Below are 12377 nucleotides of genomic sequence, written 5' to 3'. Positions count from 1 at the left end.
TTGATGTCACTGGTGACAGTTGGCTTGTTGTTGGTGAAGTAGTGTACAGTCTGGAATGGTATGGTGGAGTTTTCACAGAGTCAAACGTATTCCGTAATGCATTCTGGCTTGCTGTGGATGTCCTCCCGATGAGGTCCACACTTCCCATCCCAGTCCGTCAACCCAAAGCAGTCCTGCACGGCGTCTTTCCTCCCTGTTCAGCTCCTCACAGTCCATGGGTGGTCGCAGGCTTCCTCAGCACCAAAGGTACATAATCAGGTGGTAACAAACGGGGAACCATTAGTGATAGTTGGTTTATTGTAAGTCAGATTCAGTTTTCATCCTCAGGGAAACTAAGACTATACTTTCAGGGATCATTTCTATAGTTTCTGACTTGAGAAATGTGTTTCCAAATGCTCTGGTCTCGCTATCCACGATGATGAAATGTGATATTTCCCACTGGGCGTGAAGCGGGCACAGAGATGTGATTCAGTTCACAAGCTTTCTGCCATTGATGACTGTTCTTTACTTCCTAGTGGAGTAAAGAGGTGGGGAATATGGACAGAGTGGTTAACAGACTATGTTAATAGACATATAACTGATGAAGTTCTGCTTGGTTAATAGATAGTAAAATACATGACATTGATGTGATACTTCTGACTGCTTTCAGTTTAAAGGGGGACTTTGTGACACCTTCCCGTAAACGGGTAAAGGGTGTGTTATGTTAGGCCCTGATTTCAGAACTTTTTGTCCTCGTCTGTGCAGGTAGAAGATCTTGGAAAAGTATTTGCTTTGTCAAAGAACTCTGAACTGTTTATTATCTTTACAAGTGCAATGCGTTTGCCTTTCCAGTTTTTGACGGTAGAGCGTTCTTTTTATTTTTACGCTGACTTGGACAGAGGAGACGGTTCTCAACCTATAGCTTGTGCAATGCCAAAGAACAATCAGCTGCACCTCTGAAGGTCCTTCAACCTTGGTCTGGGGGAATCTTTTTAGTTCTCTCCTCACCCGACGAGTCGTCTCATCCGGTCATTGATGGAAGAGCCCTTTGAAGTTTAGAGCTCTGTGTCAATGCTAGTCAACAGAGAACGGGGTTACCAGAGGTTTTTGGGAGGTGGGTTCTGTGGCGGACACAAATGAGTGCTCCGAACCAGTTAACCTGTTAAACAAACAGTTTTCTCATTGAGCCTTTCCAGGAAGCCCCATGGTCATCTCCCTCCAGCCTCGAAACCAGTTATCTGCTTGATCCCGGTCCAGACCTCCCACACATTGTTCTCTTGGAATTTGGCCTCCAGTTTCCTCCTGTAGGTGGCGTAGCACACCATGAGCTTGTCCTTCAAGAGGCGCTGATTTCCTAAGTATACCCCTGTGCCTATACCAGAAGCCTGTTTTCTTCTTGTCAAGAAGACCTTTGATGTCACTGGTGACCGTTGGCTTGTTGTTGGTGAAGTAGTGTACAGTCTGGAATGGTATGGTGGAGTTTTCACAGATTCAAACGTATTCCGTAATGCATTCTGGCTTGCTGTGGATGTCCTCCCGATAAGGTCCACACTTTCCATCCCAGTCCGTCAACCCAAAGCAGTCCTGCACGGCGTCTTTCGCCCCTGTTCAGCTCCTCACAGTCCATGGGTGGTCGCAGGCTTCCTCAGCACCAAAGGAACATAATCAGGTGGTAACAAACGGGGAACCATTAGTCATAGTTGGTTTATTGTAAGTCAGATTCAGTTTTCATCCTCAGGGAAACTAAGACTATTCTTTCAGGGATCATTTCTATAGTTTCTGACTTGAGAAATGTGTTTCCAAATGCTCTGGTCTCGCTATCCACGATGATGAAATGTGATATTTCCCACTGGGCGTGAAGCGGGCACAGAGAAGTGATTCAGTTCACAAGCTTTCTGCCATTGATGACCGTTCTTTACTTCCTAGTGGAGTAAAGAGGTGGGGAATATGGACAGAGTGGTTAACAGACTATGTGAATAAACATCTAACTGATGAAATTCTGCTTGGTTAATAGATAGTAAAATACATAACATTGATGTGATACTTCTGACTGCTTTCAGTTTAAAGGGGGACTTTGTGACACCTTCCCGTAAGCGGGTAAAGGGTTTGTTATGTTAGGCCCTGATTTCAGAAGCTTTTGTCCTCGTCTGTGCAGGTAGAAGATCTTGGAAAAGTATTTGCTTTGTCAAAGAACTCTGAAATGTTTATTATCTTCACAAGTGCAATGCGTTTGCCTTTCCAGTTTTTGACGGTAGAGCGGTCTTTTTATTTTTACGCTGACTTGGACAGAGGAGACGGTTCTCAACCTATAGCTTGTGCAATGCCAAAGAACAATCAGCTGCACCTCTGAAGGTCCTTCAACCTTGGTCTGGGGGAATCTTTTTAGTTCTCTCCTCACCCGACGAGTCGTCTCATCCGGTCATTGATGGAAGAGCCCTTTGAAGTTTAGAGCTCTGTGTCAATGCTAGTCAACAGAGAACGGGGTTACCAGAGGTTTTTGGGAGGTGGGTTGTGTGGCGGACACAAATGAGTGCTCCGAACCAGTTAACCTGTTAAAGAAACAGTTTTCTCATTGAGCCTTTCCAGGAAGCCCCATGGTCGTCTCCCTCCAGCCTCGAAACCAGTTATCTGCTTGATCCCGGTCCAGACCTCCCACACATTGTTCTCTTGGAATTTGGCCTCCAGTTTCCTCCTGTAGGTGGCGTAGCACACCCTGAGCTTGTCCTTCAAGAGGCGCTGATTTCCTAAGTATACCCCTGTGCCTATACCAGAAGCCTGTTTTCTTCTTGTCAAGAAGACCTTTGATGTCACTGGTGACCGTTGGCTTGTTGTTGGTGAAGTAGTGTACAGTCTGGAATGGTATGGTGGAGTTTTCACAGAGTCAAACGTATTCCGTAATGCATTCTGGCTTGCTGTGGATGTCCTCCCGATGAGGTCCACACTTCCCATCCCAGTCCGTCAACCCAAAGCAGTCCTGCACGGCGTCTTTCCTCCCTGTTCAGCTCCTCACAGTCCATGGGTGGTCGCAGGCTTCCTCAGCACCAAAGGTACATAATCAGGTGGTAACAAACGGGGAACCATTAGTGATAGTTGGTTTATTGTAAGTCAGATTCAGTTTTCATCCTCAGGGAAACTAAGACTATACTTTCAGGGATCATTTCTATAGTTTCTGACTTGAGAAATGTGTTTCCAAATGCTCTGGTCTCGCTATCCACGATGATGAAATGTGATATTTCCCACTGGGCGTGAAGCGGGCACAGAGATGTGATTCAGTTCACAAGCTTTCTGCCATTGATGACTGTTCTTTACTTCCTAGTGGAGTAAAGAGGTGGGGAATATGGACAGAGTGGTTAACAGACTATGTGAATAGACATATAACTGATGAAGTTCTGCTTGGTTAATAGATAGTAAAATACATGACATTGATGTGATACTTCTGACTGCTTTCAGTTTAAAGGGGGACTTTGTGACACCTTCCCGTAAACGGGTAAAGGGTGTGTTATGTTAGGCCCTGATTTCAGAACTTTTTGTCCTCGTCTGTGCAGGTAGAAGATCTTGGAAAAGTATTTGCTTTGTCAAAGAACTCTGAACTGTTTATTATCTTTACAAGTGCAATGCGTTTGCCTTTCCAGTTTTTGACGGTAGAGCGTTCTTTTTATTTTTACGCTGACTTGGACAGAGGAGACGGTTCTCAACCTATAGCTTGTGCAATGCCAAAGAACAATCAGCTGCACCTCTGAAGGTCCTTCAACCTTGGTCTGGGGGAATCTTTTTAGTTCTCTCCTCACCCGACGAGTCGTCTCATCCGGTCATTGATGGAAGAGCCCTTTGAAGTTTAGAGCTCTGTGTCAATGCTAGTCAACAGAGAACGGGGTTACCAGAGGTTTTTGGGAGGTGGGTTCTGTGGCGGACACAAATGAGTGCTCCGAACCAGTTAACCTGTTAAAGAAACAGTTTTCTCATTGAGCCTTTCCAGGAAGCCCCATGGTCATCTCCCTCCAGCCTCGAAACCAGTTATCTGCTTGATCCCGGTCCAGACCTCCCACACATTGTTCTCTTGGAATTTGGCCTCCAGTTTCCTCCTGTAGGTGGCGTAGCACACCATGAGCTTGTCCTTCAAGAGGCGCTGATTTCCTAAGTATACCCCTGTGCCTATACCAGAAGCCTGTTTTCTTCTTGTCAAGAAGACCTTTGATGTCACTGGTGACCGTTGGCTTGTTGTTGGTGAAGTAGTGTACAGTCTGGAATGGTATGGTGGAGTTTTCACAGATTCAAACGTATTCCGTAATGCATTCTGGCTTGCTGTGGATGTCCTCCCGATAAGGTCCACACTTTCCATCCCAGTCCGTCAACCCAAAGCAGTCCTGCACGGCGTCTTTCGCCCCTGTTCAGCTCCTCACAGTCCATGGGTGGTCGCAGGCTTCCTCAGCACCAAAGGAACATAATCAGGTGGTAACAAACGGGGAGCCATTAGTCATAGTTGGTTTATTGTAAGTCAGATTCAGTTTTCATCCTCAGGGAAACTAAGACTATTCTTTCAGGGATCATTTCTATAGTTTCTGACTTGAGAAATGTGTTTCCAAATGCTCTGGTCTCGCTATCCACAATGATGAAATGTGATATTTCCCACTGGGCGTGAAGCGGGCACAGAGAAGTGATTCAGTTCACAAGCTTTCTGCCATTGATGACCGTTCTTTACTTCCTAGTGGAGTAAAGAGGTGGGGAATATGGACAGAGTGGTTAACAGACTATGTGAATAAACATGTAACTGATGAAATTCTGCTCTGTTAATAGATAGTAAAATACATGACATTGATGTGATACTTCTGACTGCTTTCAGTTTAAAGGGGGACTTTGTGACACCTTCCCGTAAGCGGGTAAAGGGTGTGTTATGTTAGGCCCTGATTTCACAAGCTTTTGTCCTCGTCTGTGCAGGTAGAAGATCTTGGAAAAGTATTTGCTTTGTCAAAGAACTCTGAACTGTTTATTATCTTTACAAGTGCAATGCGTTTGCCTTTCCAGTTTTTGACGGTAGAGCGTTCTTTTTATTTTTACGCTGACTTGGACAGAGGAGACGGTTCTCAACCTATAGCTTGTGCAATGCCAAAGAACAATCAGCTGCACCTCTGAAGGTCCTTCAACCTTGGTCTGGGGGAATCTTTTTAGTTCTCTCCTCACCCGACGAGTCGTCTCATCCGGTCATTGATGGAAGAGCCCTTTGAAGTTTAGAGCTCTGTGTCAATGCTAGTCAACAGAGAACGGGGTTACCAGAGGTTTTTGGGAGGTGGGTTCTGTGGCGGACACAAATGAGTGCTCCGAACCAGTTAACCTGTTAAAGAAACAGTTTTCTCATTGAGCCTTTCCAGGAAGCCCCATGGTCATCTCCCTCCAGCCTCGAAACCAGTTATCTGCTTGATCCCGGTCCAGACCTCCCACACATTGTTCTCTTGGAATTTGGCCTCCAGTTTCCTCCTGTAGGTGGCGTAGCACACCATGAGCTTGTCCTTCAAGAGGCGCTGATTTCCTAAGTATACCCCTGTGCCTATACCAGAAGCCTGTTTTCTTCTTGTCAAGAAGACCTTTGATGTCACTGGTGACCGTTGGCTTGTTGTTGGTGAAGTAGTGTACAGTCTGGAATGGTATGGTGGAGTTTTCACAGATTCAAACGTATTCCGTAATGCATTCTGGCTTGCTGTGGATGTCCTCCCGATAAGGTCCACACTTTCCATCCCAGTCCGTCAACCCAAAGCAGTCCTGCACGGCGTCTTTCGCCCCTGTTCAGCTCCTCACAGTCCATGGGTGGTCGCAGGCTTCCTCAGCACCAAAGGAACATAATCAGGTGGTAACAAACGGGGAGCCATTAGTCATAGTTGGTTTATTGTAAGTCAGATTCAGTTTTCATCCTCAGGGAAACTAAGACTATTCTTTCAGGGATCATTTCTATAGTTTCTGACTTGAGAAATGTGTTTCCAAATGCTCTGGTCTCGCTATCCACAATGATGAAATGTGATATTTCCCACTGGGCGTGAAGCGGGCACAGAGAAGTGATTCAGTTCACAAGCTTTCTGCCATTGATGACCGTTCTTTACTTCCTAGTGGAGTAAAGAGGTGGGGAATATGGACAGAGTGGTTAACAGACTATGTGAATAAACATGTAACTGATGAAATTCTGCTCTGTTAATAGATAGTAAAATACATGACATTGATGTGATACTTCTGACTGCTTTCAGTTTAAAGGGGGACTTTGTGACACCTTCCCGTAAGCGGGTAAAGGGTGTGTTATGTTAGGCCCTGATTTCACAAGCTTTTGTCCTCGTCTGTGCAGGTAGAAGATCTTGGAAAAGTATTTGCTTTGTCAAAGAACTCTGAACTGTTTATTATCTTTACAAGTGCAATGCGTTTGCCTTTCCAGTTTTTGACGGTAGAGCGGCCTTTTTATTTTTACGCTGACTTGGACAGAGGAGACGGTTCTCAACCTATAGCTTGTGCAATGCCAAAGAACAATCAGCTGCACCTCTGAAGGTCCTTCAACCTTGGTCTGGGGGAATCTTTTTAGTTCTCTCCTCACCCGACGAGTCGTCTCATCCGGTCATTGATGGAAGAGCCCTTTGAAGTTTAGAGCTCTGTGTCAATGCTAGTCAACAGAGAACGGGGTTACCAGAGGTTTTTGGGAGGTGGGTTCTGTGGCGGACACAAATGAGTGCTCCGAACCAGTTAACCTGTTAAAGAAACAGTTTTCTCATTGAGCCTTTCCAGGAAGCCCCATGGTCGTCTCCCTCCAGCCTCGAAACCAGTTATCTGCTTGATCCCGGTCCAGACCTCCCACACATTGTTCTCTTGGAATTTGGCCTCCAGTTTCCTCCTGTAGGTGGCGTAGCACACCCTGAGCTTGTCCTTCAAGAGCCGCTGATTTCCTAAGTATACCCCTGTGCCTATACCAGAAGCCTGTTTTCTTCTTGTCAAGAAGACCTTTGATGTCACTGGTGACCGTTGGCTTGTTGTTGGTGAAGTAGTGTACAGTCTGGAATGGTATGGTGGAGTTTTCACAGAGTCAAACGTATTCCGTAATGCATTCTGGCTTGCTGTGGATGTCCTCCCGATGAGGTCCACACTTCCCATCCCAGTCCGTCAACCCAAAGCAGTCCTGCACGGCGTCTTTCGCCCCTGTTCAGCTTTTCACAGTCCATGGACGGTCGCAGGCTTCCTCAGCACCAAAGGAACATAATCAGGTGGTAACAAACGGGGAACCATTAGTCATAGTTGGTTTATTGTAAGTCAGATTCAGTTTTCATCCTCAGGGAAACTAAGACTATACTTTCAGGGATCATTTCTATAGTTTCTGACTTGAGAAATGTGTTTCCAAATGCTCTGGTCTCGCTATCCACGATGATGAAATGTGATATTTCCCACTGGGCGTGGAGCGGGCACAGAGAAGTGATTCAGTTCACAAGCTTCCTGCCATTGATGACCGTTCTTTACTTCCTAGTGGAGTAAAGAGGTGGGGAATATGGACAGAGTGGTTAACAGACTATGTGAATAGACATATAACTGATGAAGTTCTGCTTGGTTAATAGATAGTAAAATACATGACATTGATGTGATACTTCTGACTGCTTTCAGTTTAAAGGGGGACTTTGTGACACCTTCCCGTAAACGGGTAAAGGGTGTGTTATGTTAGGCCCTGATTTCAGAAGCTTTTGTCCTCGTCTGTGCAGGTAGAAGATCTTGGAAAAGTATTTGCTTTGTCAAAGAACTCTGAACTGTTTATTATCTTTACAAGTGCAATGCGTTTGCCTTTCCAGTTTTTGACGGTAGAGCGGTCTTTTTATTTTTACGCTGACTTGGACAGAGGAGACGGTTCTCAACCTATAGCTTGTGCAATGCCAAAGAACAATCAGCTGCACCTCTGAAGGTCCTTCAACCTTGGTCTGGGGGAATCTTTTTAGTTCTCTCCTCACCCGACGAGTCGTCTCATCCGGTCATTGATGGAAGAGCCCTTTGAAGTTTAGAGCTCTGTGTCAATGCTAGTCAACAGAGAACGGGGTTACCAGAGGTTTTTGGGAGGTGGGTTCTGTGGCGGACACAAATGAGTGCTCCGAACCAGTTAACCTGTTAAAGAAACAGTTTTCTCATTGAGCCTTTCCAGGAAGCCCCATGGTCATCTCCCTCCAGCCTCGAAACCAGTTATCTGCTTGATCCCGGTCCAGACCTCCCACACATTGTTCTCTTGGAATTTGGCCTCCAGTTTCCTCCTGTAGGTGGCGTAGCACACCATGAGCTTGTCCTTCAAGAGGCGCTGATTTCCTAAGTATACCCCTGTGCCTATACCAGAAGCCTGTTTTCTTCTTGTCAAGAAGACCTTTGATGTCACTGGTGACCGTTGGCTTGTTGTTGGTGAAGTAGTGTACAGTCTGGAATGGTATGGTGGAGTTTTCACAGATTCAAACGTATTCCGTAATGCATTCTGGCTTGCTGTGGATGTCCTCCCGATAAGGTCCACACTTTCCATCCCAGTCCGTCAACCCAAAGCAGTCCTGCACGGCGTCTTTCGCCCCTGTTCAGCTCCTCACAGTCCATGGGTGGTCGCAGGCTTCCTCAGCACCAAAGGAACATAATCAGGTGGTAACGAACGGGGAACCATTAGTCATAGTTGGTTTATTGTAAGTCAGATTCAGTTTTCATCCTCAGGGAAACTAAGACTATTCTTTCAGGGATCATTTCTATAGTTTCTGACTTGAGAAATGTGTTTCCAAATGCTCTGGTCTCGCTATCCACGATGATGAAATGTGATATTTCCCACTGGGCGTGAAGCGGGCACAGAGAAGTGATTCAGTTCACAAGCTTTCTGCCATTGATGACCGTTCTTTACTTCCTAGTGGAGTAAAGAGGTGGGGAATATGGACAGAGTGGTTAACAGACTATGTGAATAGACATATAACTGATGAAATTCTGCGTGGTTAATAGATAGTAAAATACATGACATTGATGTGATACTTCTGACTGCTTTCAGTTTAAAGGGGGACTTTGTGACACCTTCCCGTAAGCGGGTAAAGGGTGTGTTATGTTAGGCCCTGATTTCACAAGCTTTTGTCCTCGTCTGTGCAGGTAGAAGATCTTGGAAAAGTATTTGCTTTGTCAAAGAACTCTGAACTGTTTATTATCTTTACAAGTGCAATGCGTTTGCCTTTCCAGTTTTTGACGGTAGAGCGGCCTTTTTATTTTTACGCTGACTTGGACAGAGGAGACGGTTCTCAACCTATAGCTTGTGCAATGCCAAAGAACAATCAGCTGCACCTCTGAAGGTCCTTCAACCTTGGTCTGGGGGAATCTTTTTAGTTCTCTCCTCACCCGACGAGTCGTCTCATCCGGTCATTGATGGAAGAGCCCTTTGAAGTTTAGAGCTCTGTGTCAATGCTAGTCAACAGAGAACGGGGTTACCAGAGGTTTTTGGGAGGTGGGTTGTGTGGCGGACACAAATGAGTGCTCCGAACCAGTTAACCTGTTAAAGAAACAGTTTTCTCATTGAGCCTTTCCAGGAAGCCCCATGGTCGTCTCCCTCCAGCCTCGAAACCAGTTATCTGCTTGATCCCGGTCCAGACCTCCCACACATTGTTCTCTTGGAATTTGGCCTCCAGTTTCCTCCTGTAGGTGGCGTAGCACACCCTGAGCTTGTCCTTCAAGAGCCGCTGATTTCCTAAGTATACCCCTGTGCCTATACCAGAAGCCTGTTTTCTTCTTGTCAAGAAGACCTTTGATGTCACTGGTGACCGTTGGCTTGTTGTTGGTGAAGTAGTGTACAGTCTGGAATGGTATGGTGGAGTTTTCACAGAGTCAAACGTATTCCGTAATGCATTCTGGCTTGCTGTGGATGTCCTCCCGATGAGGTCCACACTTCCCATCCCAGTCCGTCAACCCAAAGCAGTCCTGCACGGCGTCTTTCGCCCCTGTTCAGCTTTTCACAGTCCATGGACGGTCGCAGGCTTCCTCAGCACCAAAGGAACATAATCAGGTGGTAACAAACGGGGAACCATTAGTCATAGTTGGTTTATTGTAAGTCAGATTCAGTTTTCATCCTCAGGGAAACTAAGACTATACTTTCAGGGATCATTTCTATAGTTTCTGACTTGAGAAATGTGTTTCCAAATGCTCTGGTCTCGCTATCCACGATGATGAAATGTGATATTTCCCACTGGGCGTGAAGCGGGCACAGAGAAGTGATTCAGTTCATAAGCTTCCTGCCATTGATGACCGTTCTTTACTTCCTAGTGGAGTAAAGAGGTGGGGAATATGGACAGAGTGGTTAACAGACTATGTGAATAGACATATAACTGATGAAGTTCTGCTTGGTTAATAGATAGTAAAATACATGACATTGTTGTGATACTTCTGACTGCTTTCAGTTTAAAGGGGGACTTTGTGACACCTTCCCGTAAACGGGTAAAGGGTGTGTTATGTTAGGCCCTGATTTCAGAAGCTTTTGTCCTCGTCTGTGCAGGTAGAAGATCTTGGAAAAGTATTTGCTTTGTCAAAGAACTCTGAACTGTTTATTATCTTCACAAGTGCAATGCGTTTGCCTTTCCAGTTTTTGACGGTAGAGCGGTCTTTTTATTTTTACGCTGACTTGGACAGAGGAGACGGTTCTCAACCTATAGCTTGTGCAATGCCAAAGAACAATCAGCTGCACCTCTGAAGGTCCTTCAACCTTGGTCTGGGGGAATCTTTTTAGTTCTCTCCTCACCCGACGAGTCGTCTCATCCGGTCATTGATGGAAGAGCCCTTTGAAGTTTAGAGCTCTGTGTCAATGCTAGTCAACAGAGAACGGGGTTACCAGAGGTTTTTGGGAGGTGGGTTGTGTGGCGGACACAAATGAGTGCTCCGAACCAGTTAACCTGTTAAAGAAACAGTTTTCTCATTGAGCCTTTCCAGGAAGCCCCATGGTCGTCTCCCTCCAGCCTCGAAACCAGTTATCTGCTTGATCCCGGTCCAGACCTCCCACACATTGTTCTCTTGGAATTTGGCCTCCAGTTTCCTCCTGTAGGTGGCGTAGCACACCCTGAGCTTGTCCTTCAAGAGCCGCTGATTTCCTAAGTATACCCCTGTGCCTATACCAGAAACCTGTTTTCTTCTTGTCAAGAAGACCTTTGATGTCACTGGTGACCGTTGGCTTGTTGTTGGTGAAGTAGTGTACAGTCTGGAATGGTATGGTGGAGTTTTCACAGAGTCAAACGTATTCCGTAATGCATTCTGGCTTGCTGTGGATGTCCTCCCGATGAGGTCCACACTTCCCATCCCAGTCCGTCAACCCAAAGCAGTCCTGCACGGCGTCTTTCCTCCCTGTTCAGCTCCTCACAGTCCATGGGTGGTCGCAGGCTTCCTCAGCACCAAAGGTACATAATCAGGTGGTAACAAACGGGGAACCATTAGTGATAGTTGGTTTATTGTAAGTCAGATTCAGTTTTCATCCTCAGGGAAACTAAGACTATACTTTCAGGGATCATTTCTATAGTTTCTGACTTGAGAAATGTGTTTCCAAATGCTCTGGTCTCGCTATCCACGATGATGAAATGTGATATTTCCCACTGGGCGTGAAGCGGGCACAGAGAAGTGATTCAGTTCACAAGCTTTCTGCCATTGATGACTGTTCTTTACTTCCTAGTGGAGTAAAGAGGTGGGGAATATGGACAGAGTGGTTAACAGACTATGTGAATAGACATATAACTGATGAAGTTCTGCTTGGTTAATAGATAGTAAAATACATGACATTGATGTGATACTTCTGACTGCTTTCAGTTTAAAGGGGGACTTTGTGACACCTTCCCGTAAGCGGGTAAAGGGTGTGTTATGTTAGGCCCTGATTTCACAAGCTTTTGTCCTCGTCTGTGCAGGTAGAAGATCTTGGAAAAGTATTTGCTTTGTCAAAGAACTCTGAACTGTTTATTATCTTTACAAGTGCAATGCGTTTGCCTTTCCAGTTTTTGACGGTAGAGCGGCCTTTTTATTTTTACGCTGACTTGGACAGAGGAGACGGTTCTCAACCTATAGCTTGTGCAATGCCAAAGAACAATCAGCTGCACCTCTGAAGGTCCTTCAACCTTGGTCTGGGGGAATCTTTTTAGTTCTCTCCTCACCCGACGAGTCGTCTCATCCGGTCATTGATGGAAGAGCCCTTTGAAGTTTAGAGCTCTGTGTCAATGCTAGTCAACAGAGAACGGGGTTACCAGAGGTTTTTGGGAGGTGGGTTGTGTGGCGGACACAAATGAGTGCTCCGAACCAGTTAACCTGTTAAAGAAACAGTTTTCTCATTGAGCCTTTCCAGGAAGCCCCATGGTCGTCTCCCTCCAGCCTCGAAACCAGTTATCTGCTTGATCCCGGTCCAGACCTCCCACACATTGTTCTCT

The 12377-nt window shown here is 45.8% G+C and overlaps 9 non-coding genes across 9 annotated transcripts; all 9 read left to right on the top strand.

Annotated features, from left to right (window-relative positions):
- Positions 1–334: 334 nt before the first annotated feature.
- Positions 335–550, top strand: LOC144400496 (small nucleolar RNA U3). Its single transcript, XR_013462430.1, has one exon. It is a non-coding gene; the product is annotated as a small nucleolar RNA U3 (small nucleolar RNA).
- Positions 551–1724: 1174 nt separating this feature from the next.
- LOC144400523 (small nucleolar RNA U3) lies at positions 1725–1940 on the top strand. Its single transcript, XR_013462458.1, has one exon. It is a non-coding gene; the product is annotated as a small nucleolar RNA U3 (small nucleolar RNA).
- Positions 1941–3114: 1174 nt separating this feature from the next.
- Positions 3115–3330, top strand: LOC144400495 (small nucleolar RNA U3). Its single transcript, XR_013462429.1, has one exon. It is a non-coding gene; the product is annotated as a small nucleolar RNA U3 (small nucleolar RNA).
- A 1174-nt stretch (positions 3331–4504) lies between these two features.
- LOC144400530 (small nucleolar RNA U3) lies at positions 4505–4720 on the top strand. Its single transcript, XR_013462465.1, has one exon. It is a non-coding gene; the product is annotated as a small nucleolar RNA U3 (small nucleolar RNA).
- A 1174-nt stretch (positions 4721–5894) lies between these two features.
- LOC144400529 (small nucleolar RNA U3) lies at positions 5895–6110 on the top strand. The gene has a single exon (XR_013462464.1). It is a non-coding gene; the product is annotated as a small nucleolar RNA U3 (small nucleolar RNA).
- A 1174-nt stretch (positions 6111–7284) lies between these two features.
- On the top strand, positions 7285–7500 carry LOC144400519 (small nucleolar RNA U3). The gene has a single exon (XR_013462454.1). It is a non-coding gene; the product is annotated as a small nucleolar RNA U3 (small nucleolar RNA).
- Positions 7501–8674: 1174 nt separating this feature from the next.
- LOC144400522 (small nucleolar RNA U3) lies at positions 8675–8890 on the top strand. Its single transcript, XR_013462457.1, has one exon. It is a non-coding gene; the product is annotated as a small nucleolar RNA U3 (small nucleolar RNA).
- A 1174-nt stretch (positions 8891–10064) lies between these two features.
- On the top strand, positions 10065–10280 carry LOC144400511 (small nucleolar RNA U3). The gene has a single exon (XR_013462445.1). It is a non-coding gene; the product is annotated as a small nucleolar RNA U3 (small nucleolar RNA).
- Positions 10281–11454: 1174 nt separating this feature from the next.
- LOC144400512 (small nucleolar RNA U3) lies at positions 11455–11670 on the top strand. Its single transcript, XR_013462446.1, has one exon. It is a non-coding gene; the product is annotated as a small nucleolar RNA U3 (small nucleolar RNA).
- Positions 11671–12377: the final 707 nt, after the last annotated feature.

This window comes from Gasterosteus aculeatus, chromosome 2 (genome assembly GCF_964276395.1).
Source record: "Gasterosteus aculeatus chromosome 2, fGasAcu3.hap1.1, whole genome shotgun sequence".
Lineage (NCBI taxonomy): Eukaryota > Metazoa > Chordata > Actinopteri > Perciformes > Gasterosteidae > Gasterosteus > Gasterosteus aculeatus.
This window is presented reverse-complemented; position numbering and strand designations above follow the sequence as displayed.